We start from the raw sequence: 17,439 nt of genomic DNA on the forward strand, positions 1-17,439 counted from the left end.
TCATACACTGATACCACTTCTCATGTTTTTTATTCCCATTTTCCTCCCCACCCTCTCCCAATCATCTTGTTTTCCCCCTTCCCTTTCCTATTTCAAAATAAACAAATCAACATATATACAACATGTCAGGTAACAAAGTCAGATACCATAACAATATGAAATTAACTATAGGGGCAAAGAAGAGAAACAACTTAGTACATTAAGAACAAAAATCACACAACATAAAGCTCTTTTGGTCCTTTCTTTTTGCAGATACTTTATATTGTATTTCATTTTCTTTCACATAATTTACATTAATTCAAATTTTTCTTGCAATTTATTTAATATCCTATACACATATATTTGAAAATGGTTTAAATGTGTGGTACATTAAGTAATCTGAAAGAATCAAGGATCATATTAACTGTTCAAATAAGGCAGATCACTTAATTTTAACACCACAGTATTTTCCTGCGAAGTATACTTTATATGCCAGTAGTTTCAGTTTGGGGTGGGGGAATTTAGTTTGTTTGCTAATTTGTTAGACATTCTAGAAGATGGAAGAGTTAGGCATCCAGTAAATGTCAAACATCTTTTCTGGTCAACAGCCAGGAAACCTTTCAGGTCAGCAGCCTTTTGTCTGGCACCTGTCTCATGGCAGATGTTGATAATATGAAGACAAATTAGCTGAGGTCATGACTATGATAATGGCTCAAGTTTTGCTAGGTTGACAATATGTAAATAGGTAAATTATAATCAACTCTTTAAAGGGCTTGTTATAAGATATTCACTTTTGTCATGGCAATCCTAAATCAAAGTAAAAATTAATTTAAATATATGGACAACAGGGCAGAGAACTCTACAAAATGGAAACTAGAGAAGGTAAGAAAATAAAACCCTTAACACTAGACAAAATCTTTTCAAATGAGTATCAATGCTCAGGAAATCAATTAAAATTAATTGTAATATATTTTCTAAGCTTTGAATGGTACAATAATCATCAGTACATTTGTTTAAGGTTGGTGTGTTAGGAACACAAGCTCATCAGGATAAACAAATCGATAAAATCACTTTGCTAACTGACCTTGATTTTGGAGTTGCAAAAATAAAGGAAATGAAAGAAAGAAACCCTATGAACTGCTTTTGTTAGCAACTGTGGTAATAAATGATTGGCAAATCCAGCGGTTGATGAAGTAATGTGGCCAAAATGGAACAATACTTCACTGTTGGTGGAAGTGTAAACTTATTCAACCTCTCTTTAAAGCAGTTTGGTGAGTCCTCAAAATACTAAGCATAGAGGTCCCCTATGACTCAGCAATCCCACTCCTTAGCATTTACCCAAATGTCCACAAACAAGGGCATATTAAAGCCATTAGCACTACTATGTTTATGGAAGCACTATTTACCATAGCAAAGATATGGAACCAACCCAGGTTCCCCAAAGAAGAGGAATGGAACAAGAAGATGGAATTCTATGCTGCTAACAGAAAGAACGGCATTGCCCCATTCGTAAGGAAATGGAAAGACCTGGAAAAAATTATCTTAAGTGAAGTAATCCAGATCCAAAGGAACATAGGCTCCATGGTTTCTCTCATTTGTAATAATGAGTACACATCTAGTATTCTAGAAGAGGATCATATTAGCTCAAAAGCTATGTACACATGGTCATACAGGATGAGATTAAGTGAAATGAACTTCAGGATATGGAAACAAGAGTTTTATCTTTTTTTTTTTTTTTTTTTTTTGCCAGTCCTGGGCTTGAGCTCAGGGCCTGAGCACTGTCCTTGGACTTTCTCAAGGCTAGAGCTCTACCACTTGAGCCTCAGCACCACTTCTGGCTTTTTTTTTCTATGTATGTGGTACCAAGGAATTGAACCCGGGTCCTCATGCATGCTAGGCAAGCACTTTAACCACTAGGCCAAACTCCCGGCCCTCTGGCTCTTTTTCTATGTATATGGTACCAAGGAATTGAACCTTGGTCTTCGTGCATGCTACCAAGCACTCTACCTCTAGGCCAAACTCCCGGCACCAAGAGTTTTATCTTTATGATTGTTGTTCTTAATGTACTATGTGAAGTTATTTCTTTTCTCTTTTTTCCCCTTATTGTTAATCTCCTGTGGTTACTGTATCTTGCTTTGTTACCTGGTATATTGTATATACATTTATTTGCTTATTTGAAATAGGGAAGGGAAGGGGGAAACAAGATGATTGGGATGGATTGGGGAGAGGGAAAGAGAGACAAAAACATGAGAAGGGAGATTAATCTACCTACTACCTGATGAATGTAACTGTAACCCCTCTATACATTACCCCAACAATAAAATACAATTACAAAATTACTAAGAAGATTCTGGGTATGACTCACAGGAAATAATTGCAACAACAACAATGAAAAGCTCCTAGCTCTTGGCTATCTTTTATTCATTTACATATGGATCTAAGCAATATTCATATTCCTGGTCTGACTGGCATATCACTAGCTTATATAGAACAGAGTCATCCATTTCTTTTTAGGCTTAACTATTTTCAAATGATTAAAAATGTAGAGAGATATAAGGAGGTTAAGGAAGAAAATAATCTTATTTCAGTATGGTTTGTAAGTAAAGGATAACTTATGTCTGAGGTCTGCATACTATTTTTCTTCCCTTTTTCAACCCCCATACTTCTGGGTAAAATTTTTGAAATAAATTACCCAAATTTGAAAACAAAGAAGAGACAAATTTTCATAAAGTTTTTGTATAGTTCTATAAATTTACAATTGTAGATTTATGATATATAAGTTATACCTCAGTGAAGCTACACAAGTTATACATAGGAAAACAGTATTCATGTTTAATTGCTTAACAGGCTTGAAGGTTTTTTTAACTCAATTTTTTGTGCACTGTGATGTTATTAGGGTTATTTTCTTCTTGCTCCAAATGTTAAATGAAATTATAACATGTAAAGGGGAACTGTCTCTTTTGATTAAATTCTTTAATAAATCCTCATTAAATTTGAGTGAAGCTGACTTGGTACATACGTACTTTCCAGTCTGATAGCAAAATATACTGGATGTTGTGCTACGGTGCATGTTAGAAGAAATGTCAAAAGCTTTCCTTATACTGTTTATTTCTTTTGCCCAATTCAGTTGATTTTTCAACTGTTCCTTTGTGATATCATTCTAATACCATAATGGCACTTACATTTACAGCCCTTATGTCTATGTTCAGCTTGTTTTTTCTATGTATGTGGTACTGAGGAATCAAACCCAGGTCTTCTTGCATGGTAGACAAGCACTCTACCATTAGGCCAAACTCCCAGCCCCTTACATTGATGTTCATAATATACAGTTGACTTTTAAAACATTTTATCCTTCTCTCAAGATTAACTTTTTTTTGCTTGAACTCAGGGCCTGAGCACTGCCCTTGGGCTTTCTCAATGTAGAGTTCTTCCACTGAGTCACAGCACCACTGCTGGCTTCTTCTATGTATGTGGTACCAAGGAATGGAATCTGCGTCTTCACTCATGCTAGGTAAGCACTCTATCACTAGGCCAAACTCCGGGCCCCCCCCCCCATATAAACTTTTATAACAGTGATGAGGAGCATTTCAGTCAGTGTTTCTCAAATTGTGATTTTTTTTTCATCATACAAGTCATTAAAACCTTCTCAGAGAAAGCAAGTATCAAGTCTTGTTGTCAAAGAACATTCATTTATTTGTTTACAGATTATGTCTCCAGAGCAATGGTGCATAAGACTTAAACTGTTTTGGTATAAATCAAGAAGATTCTATGATTCTCTGAATTCTTTACTACCTTGAAAATGTAGAGAAAAGTAGTCAAATTAAACTTAGTAGTTATTGTGACTTAATAATAATATTAATTTTATTAAATTCCATGTTACTGTTGCTCAACTAGTAAAATGCACATACATAGTACTTATTCGTACCAAAGTATAATGGATTTCTCAAGAAAAATTACTGTGTAATTTTTTCAATTGCTACTTTTTGGGGTCCTTCTCGGATGTGTAGGAGGGGGTAAGATGGTGATGGAGCCCACGAATAATTCCGGGAACACAAACTTGGGAGATCAGACTTTCAGTGCAGCTCTAACTTTATTTTAGAAAACATGCTTGCTAAATACAGATCGAGTAGTGGCCACCACGTCAGCAAATAGAGACATCCCTGGAAGCGACCCTCAGCCAATGGTGTCCTGAAACACACCCCAATTGCCAGGTGGGCTCCTGCTCCAGGCGGGAGGGGCCAGCGCCCTCTGGCTCTAGACTGCTTGCATCACTGAGTGTGTACGTGCTGAAGCACAGGTGGCAAACAGCCAGGGTTCCCACACCATTGCTAGGAGTCCCCACAGCTACTGACTAGACATTTTTTCATGAAACATCATTTTTACTTAGAAAAATAAACAGATTTTACTTAGAAAAACAAACAGCATTTTTTACACTTAAAAGGAATTTTTATAAAATGAAGGTAATCTAATAAAGGATCAAATAAACCAAATGATTTAATTGTTGCTAGTATTTTATTATTCCCAATTTTAAAATAATTCGGTATTTAGAATATTAGAATTCCAAAATCTTCAGTCATAATGGTGAGTTTTATATGTTGAATGAATATAAGTTTGGTAATATATAAAGAAATATTGGTGTGTTGGCAGTTGCTGATTGCTGGTAATTCTAGTTACTCAGGAGAGGCTGAGATCCGAGGATCCCAGTTCAAAGACAGCCTGCACATGAAACTCCATAAGACTCTTTTTTTTCAATTAACCGTCATAAAACTAGAAGTGGCACTGTGGCTCCAAGTGGTAGGGACTAACTTTGAGCGGAAGGACTGAGGGACAGCACCAAGGCCCAGAAGTTTAGCCTCATTACCAACAAATATTGTACTCTCTAGAAAGTGTGAATAAGTGAATCAGGTACTATTTTAGGATGAGATGGTGTATTAGAACAGAATGTAAGTCTAAGAATCTTATACAGTAAAAATGGTTAAAAATATCAAATTTCTTAGTAAACACTAAATAACCCAAACACTTCAATCATTCCTGAGTTTAGGTAATTGTGTTTGAGGACTATCTCCATCTATTGTGACTAGCAAAGTATTTCTTCTCTTTCTAAGCACATATCTATGTGAGACTGCTTTCTTTTCATACTTCATACAAAACTGTGTGTGACAGCTAAAGCCATGAAAATCTAATCTTCTGTTGAGCTAAATACTGAATACAGAATACTATATAAACTTATTTTAGAACATTAGTTTATAATACATACTATTTATGCAAATTCTTAATGGTATTATAATTCCTAATAATAATAAACTACTATTAATTTATAGGTTTTTTACTTTGATTCTGAGATTGAGTAGACACAATCTTCATTATTTTTCCTATCAATCACACTAAAATTATTGCAACATTATATATAAAGCAACGTGTAAAAAATGTAATTGGTGCTATCAAGGTGGCTGAATGTCTGCAGAGCTCAGGACTCATGGAATAAAACAATAGTGAACATGTTAGGATTTGTTTGTTTGCTTGTATAAAAGCTTTGCTTAATAGATCTCAGACTTGGACCTAAAAAAATAACAAACTGTAAACATCATTGACACTGAAAAGCAAAGGCAAACAAAACACTCACTTATTTTCCATAAGGAAAGGGAGAGCTAAGAACCAGGCCTGCAAAATAATTACTAAATATCAAACACATAGGAACAATATCTATGTCTCATCCCTAGCTGTGTCATTTCCCCTAGTAGGACAGTCTGGATCACCTGAGTGTGAACTTGATATTGTTGTCACTTCTGGAAGACAATCAAACATCTCACTGTGGTGTTAGTGGAGACAACCTGGCTTCATGTTCGCCTGATGATTTTGAGATCATCTTCTCATTCTAAAAGCTCATAGTATGACTATAGGCATCAGAACATTCATTAGACACTACTGGTCACAACACTACACTATATTTTAATAGGAAACCAAATTCAAGACATTCCTGTCCTTTATGAATTCCCAGACAAAGTGAATTGTTGATTTGAGGAAGTAATGAGAATGAGATGAAGGGCAGGAGATATTCAGAATGAACAATAACACAGAGGCAAAGTCATAGTATTCAGAAGGGGTGACTGAGCCAGGATCTTCCTATAAGTTATGGAAAGTTGAAGAGTACCATTTTCTTTTTTTTTTCTTTTCTTTTTTTTAAAGCAAAACAAAACAAACAAAACAATGATCCTCAAATCCTGTACTGTTTCAAGAGTTTCTTTGTTAACTTTCCTGCATCGCCCTTTCCATTTTAGCACAGTGCCCACACTCTTCTATACATATGGGGAAAAGTTCCTATTGCAGGGTTGTTATTCATCTATTGACTGTTTTGTAATTTACAAAGGAAAAGCACATTAATAAAGACCTGTACAGAGCCAGTTCTATAATTTTGTTTTAAATTAGTGAATGGATGAAATATAATCTTTCTTTCTTTTGTTCTTTCTTTCTTTCTACCTAAGCTGTAGAATGTTTGCTTAAAGTTCAATAGTGTTTTCAGGATGTATTTTCTGAGAATAGTCTAGTAGCCTAAATAAATGTGAATTTAGCATCTCATTTTAAATATATCATTTTCATTTTCTTTTTGGCAAAAATATCAATCTACATAAAGGAATTAGCCCAATATCAATAGAAGCTTTATAGCAATCATGTAAAATGAATATAGTTTGATTAACAGTGCATGGTAAATTGTATTTCTCATCCCACAAATATAAATACATACTCAATAAGCATGAGAAACTATCAAGTTTTTGAGAATGCATATACATATACAATTTTAAAAAGAAACTTTCAATGTCATTGTAATTTTGATTAGAAGTATATTTAACCACTTCCTGAAATGTACTGTATCTACGGTATCTACAGGATTAATACAAAGCTATAAAATATGTGTAACTTACATAGGATAATTTCAAAATAAAATTGCATTAGCGTTGATTAATTTCAAAAGTGGAGACTGGAAATTGAAAATGTTTATATCACTTAAAAAAGTGATTAAGAACCAATGTTTAAAAAGCTAAAGATACATGAAGATTTTTTATTTGTAATAAATATATTTCATTTTTAGCCTAAGGATTTATTTTTGATCTTTGGAAATGAGTGTATTCATATTTACTCCAAGACTCAGATTTTGTTCATTTGGCATTTTTCCCTTTATAGAAAAAGTCTTCTGAGATTCACGAGGAGAGAAACATGAATCACAGTCAATATTTAGACTTGGGCAATCTTCTGATTAATGAAAGACCCAGGACATAGTCGCTGAGGCACCTGTGTAATTTCACTGGGTTATTCAAAGCCAGACAATCATAATCTTCCTAAATAATCGTGACTATAATGTTAGCAGTTTCACAATACTTTCCTGACAACCCTGCTATTCCAAACAGTGTTACATTGCCAGTAATTATCATAATGCATTTTAACAATCCTTTCCTATTTTATTGATAACATGAGTTGGTATATTTCCAATGTTAAAACACAATGTATATGTATTTAGTGTTATTTCTTATTTCAAGATTATAGTATGATCAAAATTTAAATTGCAATGCTTAAGCGTCATTTAATGACTTGAAGATATATACAGCTAGTGTTCCCACAGTAATAAATTATAATTTATCATAGACGTGGAACATTTGCACATGATTCACCAAATGAAAACCAGTTAAGAAAGCAAGACAAAACTTTTTAATGACATTCAAGCATATCTTGGCTTGGAACATTAAGGAAAGTCTACATGTTGTCATAAAACTAAATTTACCTAAAGAGCTACTGTTGTAAATGTACTAGGGTTACAGGATGTTTTCTAATATCAACTACTTATTATAACTAATCCTTCAGCCATGTCCTTTATAGTCACAATATTAAAAACTATCTTATAGTCCCAATGTTGTCAGTTGTTGAAAAATAAATAAAATTATGCATCTAGACTCCCATGGCAAAAACAACACTGTCTTCCTCAGGATCTGATCTTCTTCTAAAGTACTTGGTGATCTTTATTTTACAACCCACAAATAAATCCTACTGAGTATACTGAAATGCACCTTCGTTGCTGCTTTAATAATGTATTTTTGCAAATGACATGGATTCTTGGCTATTTACACTCACATTTCTATCAATTTTTAGGCTTGAGAATTTTTGAGAATTTCTGTTTCTGAAGCATGCATGATGAACAGGGTTACCCATACCCAGTCTGAATATCTGGACTCTTGAAGATTGTGTGTGTGTTTGTGTGTGTGTGTGTGTGTGTGTGTGTGTGTGTGTGCACGCGCGTGCGCGAGAGAGAGAACGAGAGAGAGAGAACGAGAGAGAGAGAGAGAGAGAGAGAGAGAGAGAGAGAGAGAGAGAGAGGCAGACAGACAGACAGATAGACAGACAGACAGAGAAAGAAAAAAGCAGCATAATAAAACCTACCAAACATTGTAATACTGAAGAGGTAAATTGGGCCCAAGTAATTGTATTCATGTAGCAAATAACAAAGTGAAAACCCTTTGTACAATTAGTATATGTCATCTTTTATTTTTTATTATTTTATTCTTAGTGTTAAAGGTGATGTACAGAGGGATTACAGTTATCGAAGTCAGATAATGAGTACATTTCTTTTCGTACAGTGTTACTTCTTCCCTCATTCTTTCCCAGTTTTTCCCTCCCAACCCTCCTATGGCCCCAAGTTATATAGTTCATTTTTAATATAGTGACTACCAAGTATGTCCCTGTTGTTTTTGTTCAACCTTTGTCCCTCCATTTCTTTTCTCCCCTTTACCATACCCCAGATAAACTTACATACGAGACAAAAGTACAGAAGTCAAAAACAGCAACAAAGGAGAAAAAAACAAACACACAAAAATAGTAAAAGTAAAATAGCAAAGCAAAAATAATATAATAATCAAAAACTCTATGTCTTGAAGTTGAATCCAGTAAGTGTAATTTCAATCATTTTATATGATCACATGCACATAGCTTTTGAGCCTTGGTAATTGTCTCCTAAGATATCTTCCTTCAGTCTTACTGTGTGAAAGTTTACAGTTCTGATTAATTTATTATGTCCAAGAATAAGTTTTTATCTTTCACCATCCACTGTATTTATTTGTAGATTTATAGGCACATTCTAGTTATTACAAAGAAGGCAAACAATGTACCCTATCTTTCTTTGGTCCTGGCTTCCTTAATATACTATATAATACATGTATACTAAATATCACAGTGAAAAACTTTTGTACAATTATTGTGTATCAAGATTTTAACTGTAAAAATTTTAAAATTGCATGCAGAAGGTGGTAGATTTTGCAATCAGGTAAAAAATGTAAGACTGACAGAAAAATCATATACATGGAGTAGACTAGATTCTTCCACTGCAGCACAGCCACATATACCATGAGATTTCTCTGTGAAGAAATGAACTGGGAAATGTTCAATTCATGGAGAAATTGTGCACAAGGCAATGAAAGAATAGGGCTGAAAGAGGAAGTGAAGGTAAAAAAGATGTACATTCTGGTAGTGACATTCTTAGAACCCTTTCTCCTAATTTTCATGTATTATTAAGGATTTGAGGATATAAGAGATCAATATTTCTGATTACTTTTAAAAATAAAAATAATCAAAACCAAGAAAGCAAATGTATTCTGGAATGTAGAAATATATGGAAGCAGAAGATTAAAATATGAAAAGTTAAACTGGAATTTCTTTTGAAATTTGAAATGAAGTAGAGGACAGTCATTGAAAAACTATATACTTATAGAATTGACCTTTACATATTAATACATTTTATGTCCTAATATTTCTCCAGATGTATAAAGCAAATATAAGATTCTTCCTAAATTTAAATTTCTAAGAGCAGAAAGTCATAAAAGGAAGTTTAAGCTGGGTACCAATAGCTTATCCCTATAATCCTAGCTAGTCAGGAAGCTGAGAATTGAGGATCATAGTTCAAAATAGTGCAGGCAAGAAATCCCATGAGATCCTTAACTGCAATTTTCCATCAGAAAGAATCTGGAGGTGGAGGTATAGTCAAGTGATAGAGGGATTCTTGTTTTTAGCAAAAACATTTAAGAATGATACCTGGGCCCTTAGTTTAACCCCCAGTACACACACACTCTCTCTCTCTCTCTCACACACACACACACACACACACACACACACACACACACACACACACAAAGAAGAGGAGGAAGAGGGGGACAAGGAGGATGAGGAGGAGGAAGAGGAGGAATTAATATCCAAAGTTAGTTTGAAGAAATGCTACTTGTGATGACATGGTTGTAGAAGCATAAAAAATAATAAATTAAGAAAAATCTTACTTTGTGGTACTGGAATATAGCAAGAAGTAAGACATCTACTGGCACAACTGAAAGTTAGTATAACAGAAGTCCTTCAAGTTTCACAAGAATTTCTGATTCTCAAACTTGGTAATAATAAACAAGGATTATTTCACATGCAGTGACTTTAAACACAGGTAGGTGGAAGAGATTTATTATTGAAATATTGCATATTAGCTCAAGGTGCAGAATTTACATAGAGAGAAATATACAGTTGTATAGCAGCTCAAATGTAAATTGAAAGAGGTAAAATTGTCTTAAGAAGCTTCCTTGCTATTCCCACAGACTCTTTTACTCCAGAAGACGAGTTGGTAGTATTTACACCAACTCGAGAACTTAAGGACTATTGACATTAATAAATATCCATTGCAGTATTAACAAATTGTAGATTGGAAAGTTAATACCCACCCAAAGGTACAAGGAGAAGATCCTTCTACAACTTTATATTAGGCATCAAAGTTTTTCTAAAAAATAGAGGAAATCTTGGACTCCACTTGACCTTCTTTCAGGTGATTCTTATTGATGAATTTATATTAATTTTGTATTTTCTATAATTGCTTTTGATATTGTATGGATATTTTATTAGGTAATTGTTTTGCTAGTATATTCTCTTTTCTGAGATTACTTGACAATTCCTGAAATTTGTGGAATTCTTTTGTTCACTAAAACAAATAAATATTAAGATACTTTTCAGGAAGTTAGTGTTTATATAGCCATTATTGTCTAAATACATATGTAATTTATTCCTATATATTATATAAGGTTTTGCCATATGGATTACCTTGTGAGATTTGCTTTTGTGGTTTAAAGATCAATTATATCACCTATCAGCCAAGTATTTAATTCTTCAGGTTATCTTGAATGTTGAATTACACCCTGCTGAAAAATACTACAAAGTTTAAAAGGAAGAAGCGGTGTTTCCCTTCACATACTTTATTTCCATTTGCTTTCATATTTCTGCCTTGATTGCCTGGTTTAGTGTTCATTTACTTTGTCTAGTGTGCCCTTTGGGGCTTCTGCACTCTGCAAATTAATCCCTCTACTCTAATGCTATAGTATTTCCTACTTTAATGCTATAGTAATTCTTGAATAATAGGTATGGGAAGCCTGAAAACTTACCTGTGACTTTTGGAATGCAATTTCAACACCCACATGAGTCCATTTTGTTAAAAGCAATATTTATTTATTAAAGAGTTATATTTGGTAATATTTTCTGATTTTTTATTGCCTCCCAGAAAAAAGTATTCCTTGGACACCTGGTTAGACATTAAAGTGTCTATTGAATGAGTTTGGTATTTTTGGATATTCAGGTAGTATAATTACACACTCCTTAAAAATTATGAAAGCCTATCTGTGGTAGCCTAACTAATTTTCAGCATACTGATTATTCTGTCACCTCCAACTACATTTTTATCCTTCTACTATTCACATTGCCTTGTAATCCTGAAACATTAAATAAGATGGTGAGAAAGTATGTCTTCTGAATGCTTTTTTATGTCCATGAGGGTTTTTTTCCCTTTCTTCTTTGGATTCTTAACCAGAGACTCATAATACTTCTTACTTAGCTAATCAGATTTATATCAACGACAAGCATTTTATTATTTTAGATCTCCTACTATGAAGTACCACGCCGTGTTCTGCTAGGTTAAAAAAAACATAATGAAGATTGCTGTTTAAAAATGATCCAGTCTAGCAAAAATAGTGTGGCATAAATAAGATGACATAAAAGTTTTAAGCATATATAAAAAAAAAAGTTGTGATGGGCAAGTTGGCTCATGCTTATAATCCTAGCTACTCAGGAGACTGAGATCTGAGGATCAAGATTCAAAGCCAGCCTGGGCACAACGGGACTGAGACTCTTATCTCCAATTAACCTCTAGAAAATTGGAAGTTGGGCTTGGCTCAAGGGTAGGACAGTATCCTTGAGCTGAAGAGCTCAGGCACAGTGCCCGTGCCTGGTTCAAGTCCCTTGACCCACCAAAAAGTTGTTGAAATTACACGTTACTGAAAACAAGACTGCAAAACTTGAAAACATACTGGAATTGAAAAGAATGTCATGACAGCAGAGAAAAAGAAATATTCTTAGGAATTTTCATAACCATCTTTCAATCCTGAATAGCCATAGCTCCATTGCCACTAAAACTGTCACAATTCTAAAGACAATGTTATCCTATTACATCAGAATCATCTCTTTTGTCATATGCAATCTAATATCCATATGCTGTTTCCTCTACTTATGCTGTGTTTCTAGCCTGGCATTTGTGGCTCACATCTGTAATCTTAGCTAACAAAGAGGCTGAAATATGTAGATCTCCTTTTTAAGGTAGTGCTGGCAGGAAAATCCATGCAATTTTTATCTACTATTAAACAATAAAAAGCCATAAGTGGAGCACTGGCAAATTCAACTTAGAGTAGGCATGGGATGGGAAAAAATGGGCAAGAACAATGGAAGAAGTGACAGTGAAGTGTGCATTGTTTTTATAAACTGACTTTGGAATCAAAACCCATTTTATACAACTACTTGATAAAAGTACCTACTTAAAAACAGCATATGTGAAATGTATTTAATATGGTTTTATTTTTTGAAAAATACTAATGAGGTATAGCTTAAGTGATAAAGTCTCTGCCTAGCATGAGCAAGGATCTGAGTTAAAATGCCAGACAGAAAAAAAAAAAAAACTTCAAAATAATAATATCAGTTAATACTGTGGAACTTTTGATTTTCAAATCTCTCTTTAATCCATTTAGCACAATTTACTTCTTTGGATTTTGATTAACTACTAAACAAATTGTATGTTAGTTCTTTGCCTATTCTATTTTGGGGGAAATAACTATTGAAAGATTTAAGACATATTTAGAGTTAAATATTAAAATGAAATAAAATATTATTTAAAATTGTTGTCATTTTAATATGTACATGTTTACTCTTTCATTTTGGATTAATCTTTCACGGAGGATATATATTGACCATTCTACTACAATCAGAAAGAAGCAAATGGTAAAGAAGCTAATAACATTTTCTTGCATTTCTTATGTTTTCCCAACAATAAGTTAGACCTAAGTTAAAAGTGTTCCAAGGTTCCATGGATTCCTAGTTTCTCCAGAGCTTTGCGTATTTGGTTATTTGAAATTGGATAGGAAAGGGGGGAAAACAAGATGAGGGGTGGGGGTGGGAAGGAGGGAAATGGGGACCAAGACATGAGAAAGGGTATCAATGTATGTGAAGTAATGCACCTTCCATCTGGCGAATATAATATAACCCTTCTATTAATTACAATAAAAACATATGAAAAAAGTGTTCCAAGGTGAAAATAAAACATTAATTAAAATGGAAAAGGATAATTTTGGTACTAGTTCCATTTTCAGAATGTACTTGCTATTGCCATTATTCCTCTACACTCAGGTTTTTTTGTTCAAATATATTTTCAGAGCAATGATTCTGCCTTGGGCAGAGAAGAGAAGGAAGAACTAAAAGACAGCATAGTTTAATGTTTTACATTTTCTCCAATTATAACAAGTATAACTCTGAATCATTTACTTATTGTTATCTGCATTTAATATTTTAGCACTTTTTAAAGCATTAACTTTTTCTGGCCCTTTAGGGCAATATATATAGGTGAAATGTAAGTTGGACTTTCTTCTACAGTTGAAAAAAATAGAGTATGTCCCTGTGTTGGTATCATTTGCATTGCCTGGATGAAGAATATTCTTGTCATGTTTCAACAATATATCACTTTCTCCCAATATTTAAGCATCTAATCTCTAGTCACAAAAATGAAATAAAAATGAGTAAGCCCCTGCATCTAATACTATTACATGAAGATATTCCACTAAATGGAGAATAAGATACTGCTTCATGCTGCTTCAAGGTAAATTATTATATGTGTGCTGGAATTTTAAGGTTGTCATTGTCATTATCATTGAGATGTTTGTTTACTATGTCCCTAAGCGTAACTGAGGAAATGCAATTGTATAGTTAGTAGGGAAAATAGCAGGAAAGAAAAGTTCTGAGAAGAAAAGAAACTTATATAAGGTAGGTTTAATATGGTACTGATAATTACCACATTTGTTTCCCACAGAATGATCCAAAAATAAAAGTAAGTTAAAGACTAATGAATTGTAAGCAAAATAAGAAACCTGTTTCAACTTAGGCTGTCTGTATCCTTTCTTGTATGATGAGTGGTATTCTGGATTAGGATTCAAACAAGCTGCAATACAATTAAATTGTCATAAAAATACATAAACCAAAAAAAATACATAAACCTTGGAAGTAATGATTTGTAGTGTTGAATTTCTCAAAGTACTCCTAACATATTTTACTTTTTTTTTTTTTTTGTTTTGTTTTGCCAGTCCTGGGCTTGAGCTCAGGGCCTGAGCACTGTCCTTAGACTTTCTTAAGGCTAGAGCTCTACCACTTGAGCCTCAGCACCATTTCTGGCTTTTTTCTATGTATGTGGTACCAAGGAATCGAACCCGGGTCTTCATACATGCTAGGCAAGCACTTAAACCACTAGGCCAAACTCCCGGCCTCCTAACACATTTTACTTGTCAGGATTGAGAGATGTTAGCTAAAGTCACTTCTAGAATTAAGCAAGGAGACATTTATTAACTATCTGATTCCAAAACCAGTGGAGAAATTGGTAAGGTAGGATTCAAGGAATTTCTTTTGCATTACTCCTTTCAAGGTCATAGCTATGAGGCTGATGGCACAGCTACTGGTTTGCTGCTGTTATCAAGGCTCTCTTGTTCATTGAGCTTGTGTCTTGGCACTGGTAGGCAATTGTAACCTTGTCAACCCTCTCTTCTTTCTGTCATTACCTGGCTACAGTCATAAGAGAAAGATGCCTACTACTTTCTGACATTCAAAAATTAGGACTGAGTTGCTAGCAATATAGGCAAAATGAAAGACAAATTCAAGAGATCCCCAAAATAGATCCAGTATTATAGTCAAAGCCCCATTTTTCTAAAACATAAAAATACCTGAAAGGTTTATTCATTATAAAAATAATTTACTTCATAATTTTGAGCTGATGTGAATTTATTTGACATTAAAACCTGACCTGAACTAATTATAAGGCATATTTCATCTCTGTTTATCCTTCTAAATGTTAATGTGCTAATGATCATCAGCATAAACATCAATTTATTTGAATACAAGATGAGCTGACTCAGATATTATAAACTATAGAGTAGAAATGACAGCAAGTATCAGAATATCAAATATCACATTGTTAAATTAGATTCACATTCACAGCATATCATATACTCGATTAGTCAATTTTAATCTTTACACATGGCTTCAGTAATTAATCTAGGATTTCATGAGCCTAGGATTTCAGTATGGAAACCTAGATCCTTTCTTCCACATCAGGGCTCATTCTGGATATAAATCCATCTCCTCTATTCTTATGTTCAATCATGCCTTTAAAGGATAAAATAGGTCTATTTTATAATACTGTAAAATGCTTATGTGAACTTCATCTAAAAAAGCATATGTTTCTGATTTGGGTATAATAATCACATCTGGAAATCCAAGACCCTTCTGTTGATGCACTGAATAATATAATGGTATTATCACTAGTTGGTGTAATTCTTATTAATAGAACTTTATAATGAACAAGGTTTTAAAGAATATTTGATATTTTCTCTCCTACCTCTTTCACTATATTCTCACTTCTATGAAGGGAAAGAATAATCAGAATACAACACATTAACTTCCCTAAATCTAAAACCTTTTCCCAATACTGAAATATATCAGTCCAACATAGAATAGAAGAGGGAAGATCTTTGCTTTCAAATGACCATATGCATTTCATCTTTCAAGTAAAAACTTTCTTCTATCTATTCTCCTATTATCTAGCTATTTATTATTTGTCAAAAGTAAAATCTTCACAATCTGAAAAGGGAATAGAATGCTAATGTTGTATTACTTACTATATGAATCTCTGTGACTGTTCTCTGGGAAATTAAGTGTTCCTAGCAGAATTTTAAAGTTGATAAATCTTCTTGCTTGCTAGTTGTAAACAAGTTCTACTTGAGCTACATTAGTGACTCTGGATCTTCATACATGAATCAGAAACATAGTACAGAATGCCTGTAAGCTACTTCAATACATTAAAAAGTATACCATTGTATTTTGAAGACTAGGATCAAATTATCAATATACAAAATATTAAAACAATAATATTGGAATCTTTAATCCCTATTCCTTTTATGGGTAACAAAATATTTTTCTGTTTTCTATTTTTCCCTATTTTAGTGCTCTTGTATTAAAATGAGCCCTTGTTAAAATTTAAAACTGCAATTCAAAAAGCAATGTCATTAGGAATTTAGCAGGTTTATGACTTTGGGGAGTACTTTGAATTATTAAAATAAGAAATTTCAAAATTTTGCCATTTCTCATCAAAAATTTCACTAATGGGAGCACCTAATTGAAAGAGGTGAAAAGAATTATTAGTCTTAAAATATTATCAACAATTAATGATTCTTGCAAATTCATGTCAAGATGTAGCATAAAATATTTCCATAATTTAGGATGAATATAATGTATATTAATGTAGGGAACATATAATACTAATATATTAATGCATGGTATATGTATATCACTGTCATCTGTTTATCTGATATTTTGATTCCATTAATAATTGAGAATAGAACAAAACAAGATCATATCCTATAGTCAGATTCACTAGAGGAAAGAGGAAATTGAATATTAATTTTAATAGAATAGAACTGATTTTAATAAACTGATATAGGAAACAAATTTTATTTTAGAGGGTATGGACCCACATATCTTCCTACTACGCCTTTTAGGGTATCACTGCAATAGTGAAGGCCAAAACTTCCCCTTCCTGAGGGGCTCAGAAACCATGGGTCCCTAGATGCAGCTGGTGTTTTCCATGGAGCTGGGCTGAGCAAACTCAGCATCATAAACAGAGGAAGTGACTAATCATTTACTGTTTCCACTAACTGCTGAGAGCCCCTGCTGGTTTTTGGCATCTCTGCTGGTTTTGAAAGGATAATACAATGGTAGTTTTCTTGACAGATTCCTGAAGGTCTATAATTTTAGAGCTCAAAAGGGCACTAAAGATCATCAACCACTCCCCCAACTACAGATAAGGAAACTGAGGTG

Source organism: Megascapheus bottae, chromosome 12 (assembly GCF_031878675.1).
Source record: "Megascapheus bottae isolate mThoBot1 chromosome 12, mThoBot2.hap1, whole genome shotgun sequence".
NCBI classification, from domain to species: Eukaryota; Metazoa; Chordata; class Mammalia; order Rodentia; family Geomyidae; genus Megascapheus; species Megascapheus bottae.